This window comes from Vigna unguiculata, chromosome 7 (genome assembly GCF_037176805.1).
Source record: "Vigna unguiculata cultivar grain cowpea cultivar isolate G323 ecotype 2 chromosome 7, ASM3717680v1, whole genome shotgun sequence".
In the NCBI taxonomy this organism is placed as follows: Eukaryota; Viridiplantae; Streptophyta; class Magnoliopsida; order Fabales; family Fabaceae; genus Vigna; species Vigna unguiculata.
The window spans coordinates 37,949,678-37,958,597 of record NC_140798.1 but is presented as its reverse complement, the minus strand read 5'-3'; positions in this window follow the sequence as shown (position 1 = coordinate 37,958,597).

The following is an 8,920-nucleotide window of genomic DNA, read 5'->3' as shown; positions in this document are numbered from 1 at the left end:
CTTCAAATTACTAGGCACAGCCCCTACTTACTAAGTTTAACCCCTCCCCTTTCATGTTAGAGAAAACCCAACAATTTAGATATATCACCCACCATTCCTATTAACTATCTTTTTAAATTTCTTTCTCACTTATTTTAAAGTATGTAAAAAAGTCATTGCATCAAGCCACAATTTTGTTATATTTATTGATGTTATAAAAGATTACACATAAATAGACCGAAAAAATGTGACCGTCACACTCCAAGTGCTATATTATATATATATATATATATATATATATATATATATATATAATAAAGAAAAAGTGACTGAAAATGGTGACAGATACTCCACGAGCCTGAACATTTAACTTCAAAAGGCAGTGGAAGACGGTTTTGAAGCCTTAGACACTGCATGTATATAAGCAATGTTGAGAGTTAGAGGAAAGGGATTGAAAATCTTTAAGGACAAATAAAACGTAGTGCAAGTGAGCAATTAAGGAATGGAAGCATACTTAGTGAGTAAAGCAATTTTAGGTGTAATAACTTTGCCTTTGCGTGAACTTGTTTCGGTGATACCCAAATGTGCCATAAAAACCAGACATGGGAAAACATGAGATTAGAAGATCTACTCTTATGCTTGCTTAACCATTGCATCGTCAAGTTGGGGAAAGTAAAACAATTACAGCGTATATCTCAACAATAGCCACGGCGAAAAGCACAATAATAATAATCTGGTCATAATATATGTTTGCTTTATTTACCAAGAGTAACAAATGCAGAGAGAATGCAGATGCTTTTAGTTCTTCGCACATAGTTTAACTTAGCCTAGAATGTGTAATATTTTGTCCGCTATTTTTGTCCAGTATATAATAGAATGTATCTTTTGTAGAAGATCTGAAACAAAAAAATATAGTCTCCCTTTAAAAAATTTTACTATAAGTCATCCCACAAATCTTTGGTATTTTCCAAGTAGATAAGCTTCATAGGTATCATCAAACCGAAATAGTCATCTTGATAGTTCCATCAACGATCTTTAATTTCTTCTTGAACAGCAATACCCTCTTCATGTTCCTACTCTAAGTAGTAAGAGGAGCCACAACAACCAAACCTAGATCTTTTTCCGGGATGTAGATGTTAGAGAGAAAGTTTTAGATTTTGAGACTCGGATTGAACATATTGCTACATAAGATATGTTTGTATATCCACTAACTAAAAGCTTAGCTATTGGAGTTTTTTCAAAATCATGTAACTCATATAGTTGTGATTAAGTCTTTTGATGTATTGGGTTAGTGGGAGTCTGAGATGTACACTCTATATTATTATGGTTTTCATGAGATGTAAATTTATTAATGATGTTATGTTCATCGCATCTCTTTCGGCATATAAAATGCATGAACCATTTTGGGATCACATATTTATTATGTTTGTTTTTATTTTATTTTATTTATTATCCATTATTTTTGAAATCTAAGCATATGATATGTATCTTATCGGATATTATCTTTGTGATTCATGCTTATATTTCTTAATTGGTATTTGTGTTTATGTTGTAATTGATATAATTAATTTATTTATTAATGTTATCCAAGTGGGAGATTGTTATTGTGGATTAACATTAATAATATAAAATTATTATTCTCTATTTTATTATTATTGTGGATTAACATTAATAAATAAATAATATTATTTATAAATATCAATTATATTGCACAATTGTTATTAATTTATGAATAATATATATTGGGTTTCTGATTAACGATTCGTGATGGGTTGGATTGTTCAATGAACAGTCTGTGATGGACTTAAGTATTCAGGAACTTGTTGAGAGGTCCCTAATCTCTGCTGGTAAGGTTATAAAACTGATACCCATTAATCAGTTTTTTCATGAGACGACGTGAGAATATATTTGTAAGATGCGCTCTAGAAAAAACAACCAGAAAGAGAGCTGTATAGTCTCACACGTAAATAATTTCTAATCTTTCATTGATTATATTTAGAAGATCAGGTATCACTTTTATCTATATTGTTCTTAATTACTGATCATCAGGTACGCTTCCGCATACTGCTCTTGTTATTAGGAACTGCTCTTAATATTGCAATAATATATTATATCGATAATTTGACTCTTCTTATGATTTATTTTGGATTCATAATCTAACAGTAGATAATAGAGACTTGTAGGATCTAATGTCGGATCCATTGTATTTTGCTTGTATTCATTGTGCAAGAGGATCTTCAAGAACGTTAGCAAGAAAGGAAAAGAAGGAATTAAGAGAGTAGCAGACGATGCAAATCAGGCTTGTTCTGATACCATCCATTTACCAAGAAAGGAAAAGAAGGAATCAAGAGAGCAGCAGAGGATGCAAATCAGACTATAAACTTGTTCTGTTACCATCCATCTTGCACGTGGTATTTGGATGAGAACCCTCTAGCTATCGAGACCCAAGACACTCGAAAACTTATGCGAGAGAATCATGAAGAAAGGGTGCGAGAAGAATAACAACACTCAAACAGGTAAAAAACACCTTCATTATATATAGATATAATTACTAATTTAGTCTCTTAATTATTTTGTTTAGTTGAATTTGGTTCCTTTATTGGTTGGTTGGTTGGTTGGTTCAAGTTAGTCCCCCAATTATTTAAGAGAGTTCAATTTGGTCATCTTGTTAAGTTGGAGTTAATATCGTGTCCATACATGACACGTGTCAAGCTGTAAAATTTTTATTTTTTTTATTTGTTTTTTTAATTTATTTTTTTAATTTATTTTTTTAATTTATTTTTTTATTTTTTTAATTTTTATTAGTTTTTTTAATTTTTTTTCTAAAAATTTATAAATAGCCATGTGTCAGGTTACCGTAGTATTATGTGGTAGTTTACACACGTGGCAGTGATAATAGTTGTGTCAATTTAGTCTTCTATTCTAATTTGAAACTAAAATCACATTCACCACCATCACACTAAACTCACCACCAACAACACTCACAGTGATAGAGTTTTAGCAACAGATAATTCATACCTAGTAATAAAACTTCCTTACAAATGTTATTAAAAATAATTATCTCATAACTTAATTTGTAAAACATGAATTGGATACGTTTATTATTTATAAATTACTAATATAAGGATATTTTATTATAATATACAAAAGTTAAAATAATTTTTGAGTGATCTCAATAATGGAAATGAGTAAGTAAGAAGTTGAAGAACATTGACCAAAACAAATTTAGCACACGGTTGCGATTTCGTGACAAACCTATTAAATCTCAAATTGTTTAGTGATATCTTCTGGTTGTGACATTAAAAGCCAGACATGGGTGACCAACTTGATGGGAAAACAATAACACTAACAATATACCAGAGAATGCAGCGGATATAATTTCCCCTAACTTACAAGAATCTATAAGGAGCAATAATCAAAGAGCAGCAATAATAAACACCACAAGCACAAATAAAGTACCAAGATTTTTAAAGTGGAAAACCCCTCAAATCAAGGTAAAAACCACGAGTTGTCCAGACCAAAGAAATAGCTTCACTATGATCAACAAGAGTACAAAAGAGTCTCAATCAATAGCACAAATTAGTGCCAACACCCAACCAAATAACAAAGCAACAAAGCTTTCAAATAGAGAAGAACATGAGAGGAAACCTCTAAAAATCACTGCTGTAGTGTGAAATTAATATCTCCCAACTCAGACCTCGTATCCACGATCCAACCGGTCAGAATGAAGAGCAATGAGTCCCGAACCTGCTGTAAAAATTTCAGTGCAATCCAACGGTGAACGAATCCGCAGTGCCAAATATACGGCGACAACTCTATGAAAAACGTGAACAGAATTTTCCCTCTACCTCTCCCTCTATGTGTTTGGACTTTCAGTGTGTTCTGACTCTATTGTTATGCCTCTCTCTTTATTTTATAGCCCCATCTCCACTAGGTTAAATGAGACATGAACTTCTCAAGTTTTGGGCTTTTTCTCCACATAGGAAGGGAGCCCAATACCCAACAAATCTCCCCCTCACAACTATGTGAAGATAACCGCCAAACCGGCAATCTCACAACAAACTTCAAACTTCCCTTTTGGCAATGCTTTAGTCATCATATCAGCACCATTATCATCTGTATGAACCTTTTCCAACTCTAACAACTTAGCATCCAAAGCATCATGTATCCAATGATACCTCACATCAATATGTTTGGATCTAGAATGAAAAGTTGGATTCTTACCAAGATGGATAGCACTTTGGCTATCAACGAACAATGAATAGTTATCTTGCCTAAAACCAAGCTCCTGCAAGAATTTCTTCAGCCACAACAACTCCTGGGCATGCTTCAGTAATAGCAATGAACTTTGCCTCTTCAAAACACTCAGGTTCTCCACCGTCTGTCAAGGTTATGTACTCATCATAAGAATACCTTGTAGAAGGTTGTTTCTGTCTATTAGACCTCCTGAATTGAACTTGAGGTGATTCAGGTATATCACCAAGATCATCATCATTATCATGTTCCTCTTGAGCATCATCAATTGGAACCTCTACTCCACTTCCAAACTGTTGATCATCAACATCACCACGTTGCTCATTGTCTTAAGCTTCCATTCCAACATTCTCCAAATTGTGAGCGGGCAACCTCATCGGATTACCATCAGTGAGATTACTATCTTTCTCGGGTGTGATCTTCTCCACCTTAACAATGTCTTCAATGGTCTGGTCTTTCATGAAATGTACATCACGGCTTCTAACAAGCTTCTTCTCAACAGGATCATAAAACCTGTAGCCAAATTCATCCTCACCATAGCCAATAAAGATACATTGCCTTGTCTTTTTATCTAACTTGGATCTTTCATCCTTAGGAACATGAACAAATGCCCTGCAACCAAAAATACGCAAATGATCATAGCTAACATTCTTACCAAACCAAATTTTGTCTGGCACCTCAGTATTCAAAGCAACTGCGGGACTGAGATTAATAACATGCACAATTGCAAGCAATGCCTCTCCCCAAAAGTGCTTAGGCAACTTTGCTTTCGAAAGCATACATGTAACCTTTTCAACTAAGGTCTTGTTCATCCTCTCCGCTAGACCATTCAACTGAGGAGTTTTTGGAGGAGTCTTCTTGTGTCTAATATTATGCTGCCTGCAATAAACATCAAAAGGTTCACGGTACTCACCACTATTATCACTACGGATGCATTTCAACTTCTTACTTGATTGCCTCTCAACCATAACATGAAATTCCTTGAACTTTTCAAGTACTTGACCTTTCCGCTGAAGAGCATAGACCCATAGCTTCATGGAGCAATCATCAATAAAAGTAACAAAGTAAAGTGCACCACTAAATGAATTTACCTTTAATGGGCCACAAACGTCAGAATGCACCAATTCAAGCAATTCTGACTTCCTTGAGGGTGGATGCTTCTTAAAAGATACTCTGGTTTGTTTACCGGCCATGCACATTTCTCAATCCCATAAGCACATCCTTTTTAGCTAAGCAGTTAATCCCTTTCTCACTTATATGACCAAGCCTCTGGTGCCACAAAGATGCCTCCATATACATAACATTCACACTGTCTTTAGCAACCAAAGCTTTAGTCTAGTACAATTTAGATTGTTTCTCCCCTCTGGCCATAACCAAGTTACCTTTAGTGAGCTTCCATTTACTAGAACCAAAGTGATTGTCATAACCAAAATCATCAAGCAACTACACAGAGATTAAATTAAAACGAACATCCGGAGCATGTTTGACTCCTTTAAGCAACAACTGCACTCCCATGTTGGTTTGCAGGCAAACATCACCAACACCAATCACTTTAGACTCACCATCATTACCCATCTTCAACACTCCAAAATCACCAGAAGTATAAGATGTGAATAACTCCTTCCTAAGTGTAACGTGCAGTGTAGCACCACTATCAATAATCCACATGCTCTCATCAGATACAAGATTAACAGACTCAAATTCACGAAGAAGAACAAGATTACCATCTGTAGCAGTAGTGACACGATCATCATCATGGTCATTCTCTCTCTGTTTGCCCTTCTTGTCTTTGTTCTCCTTTTTCCACTTAAAACAGTATTTCTGAATGTGCCCAGTTTTATGACAAAAATGGCACTCTAAATTCTTGTATCTTGACTTGGACTTGCTCCTACTCTTCTCTCTACCACCTTTATGTTTTTCTGACTTCTCCCCCTAGCTTCTGTAACAAGCATCTCAGACTGAGATGAAGAACCATGTGTCTTCCTTCTCATCTCTTCATTAAGAGCACCGCTTTTTGTCATCTGAAAAGAAACAACACCATTCAAGGCAGAGTTCGTAATTGAAATCCGAAATACCTCCCAAGACTCTGGTAGAGTATTAAGCAACCATAATCCCATAACTTCGTCATCAAACTTTATGCCCATTCCTGACAATTGATCTAGGAGCCCTTGAAACTCATTTAAGTGATCAGAAATAGAAGAATGCTCCCTGTACCTCAAATTCATCAAGCAATATTTAACAAATACAATTTATTATTGCCCGACTTAGAAGCGTACAAAGACTCAATCTTCTCCCACAAAACTCTGGCATGTGTCGCATTAGCAATATGATTATAAACATTATCTTCAACATATTGCCGAATAAAACCACATACATGTTGGTGCTCAAAGTCCCATTCTTATTCAGACATAGAATCTGGCTTTTGTGTAGTAAAGACCGGAAGATGCAATTTCTTGACAAATAATAAATCTTTCATCTTGCCCTTCAATAAATGATAATTTGTACCCTTCAAAGCAACCATCTTTGCATTTGCCTCCATCATTCAAGCAAGTAAATATAGCCCAACCAAGAGCTCTGATACCACTCTGATGGGAAAAACAATAACACAAACAATATACCAGAGAATGCAGCGGATATAATTTCCCCTAACTTGCAAGAATCTATGAGGAGCAATAATCAAAGAGCAGCAATAATAAATCACCAAAAGCACAAATAAAGGCACCAAGATTTTTAAAGTGGAAAACCCCTCAAATCAAGGTAAAAACTACGAGTCGTCCAGACCAAAGAAATAGCTTCACTATGATCAACAAGAGTACAAAAGAGTCTCAATCAATAGCACAAATTAGTGCCAACACCCAACCAAATAACAAAGCAACAAAGCTTTCAAATAGAGAAGAACATGAGAGGAAACCTCTAAAAATCACTGCTGCAGTGAGAAATTAATATCTCCCAACTCAGACCTCGTATCAACAATCCAACCGGTCAGAATGAAGAGCAATGAGTCCCGAACCTGCTGTAAAAATTTTAGTGCGATCCAACGGTGAACGAACCCGCAGTGCCAAATTTACGACGACAGCTCTATGAAAAACGTGAACAGAATTTTCTCTCTATCTCTCCCTCTATGTGTTAGGGCTTTCCATGTGTTCTGACTCTATTGTTCTGTCTCTCTCTTTATTTTATAGCCTCCTCTCCACTAGGTTAAATGAGACATGGACTTCTCAAGTTTTAGGCATTTTCTCCACATAAGAAGGGAGCCCAATACCCAACACAACTCACCCCCTAAACTAAGTTGTTTACCATGATTAAGCTCACTACATTGACTCGTTGCATGACACAACATCTCCATCCAAATGTTCAGTTTAATTTTCAATTTTTGTTCTTTTGATTATTTATTTTCCACTTCTAAAGACCCTATAGGGTTAGCTAGCCTACTGACATCAAACACCACAAACTTACTTCTTTCTCCTTTAATTATTGATGGTTCAACACATTCACCCAGTTCAATTATCATTTTGCAAAGTTCATCTCTTCATAATTGTGAAAGTACATCCATCTTAGCACCGTGTCTTTTATTTTGGTGGACAACAGGACAACATGAAAGGATATTTAACCAAAAAATATAACATACAATTGAGACATTTGAGTGGTTTATCATCTTTCAAACAAAACTAAATTAAATTAAATTAAATTAAATTGTGACACTAGGTTAGACCACATGTTATTGTATGTCAGGCTTAGAGGTGTTTGAAGACTTGAGTAGATAAGATCCACTTCCAAATTCCTATGATATCTTAACCATATCATTCTTCAACCTGTTGTCGACATATTTCATCTACTTAAAAACTATACAATTATTATTAAAATTTATTTCCCAACTAAAAATTAAAGCAAAGGTGCAATATTACACCACCACCTAACTAAAGGTGGGTGGTGCATAGATTATACTATAATTTTACGTACAAAATTATAATTTTAATTATAATTTTGCATACAACATTATAATTTAAATTATAATTTTGTGTACAAAATTATAATTTTGTGACACAAGGTTAGACCACCTTTACAAATACAAAATTTTAATTTTAATTTATAATTTTGCGTTATAAATTTTGTTGTCTAGTTGTCTAGTTGGACAAAATATAATGTGTTTTGCAGTCAACATATGTTTGTCAACCATGTTTGTGATAGCTCAAGGAATATTGAAGTTGAGTTAAGTTTGCTTCTTCGAGGAAAGATATCAAGTTGAAAAGTTTTTATTTTCTCCAAACATTTTGTATTCGACTTGTTTTCCTTAATGCAACAATTTGGACCAGACATATTTTTTCTGCTATGTGGGGAGGAGACAATGGAATTTGTTACTTATTTTCTTTGATTACACAACTATGTAATCCGAATAAGTCTCCGCCAATTGATCCATGTGGTATGATTGTATAATACAATCTCTGGTTTCATGTACTTTTGTTTCGTTAACATGTATGTATGAGATTTCAGTGGTTAGAATGAGATTATAAAGGTCTATTACAAACAACAAAATATGAAATTTTATATGATTTAAAGGTTAAATGATAATCTTTGCAATATTATATTTCCACAAAATATTTTATTATTGATAATATTGTTTTAAGGAAAAGAATGGTCTAACATGTGTTACTCTAGTATAAATTTTATTACCTAATATCTCATTCAA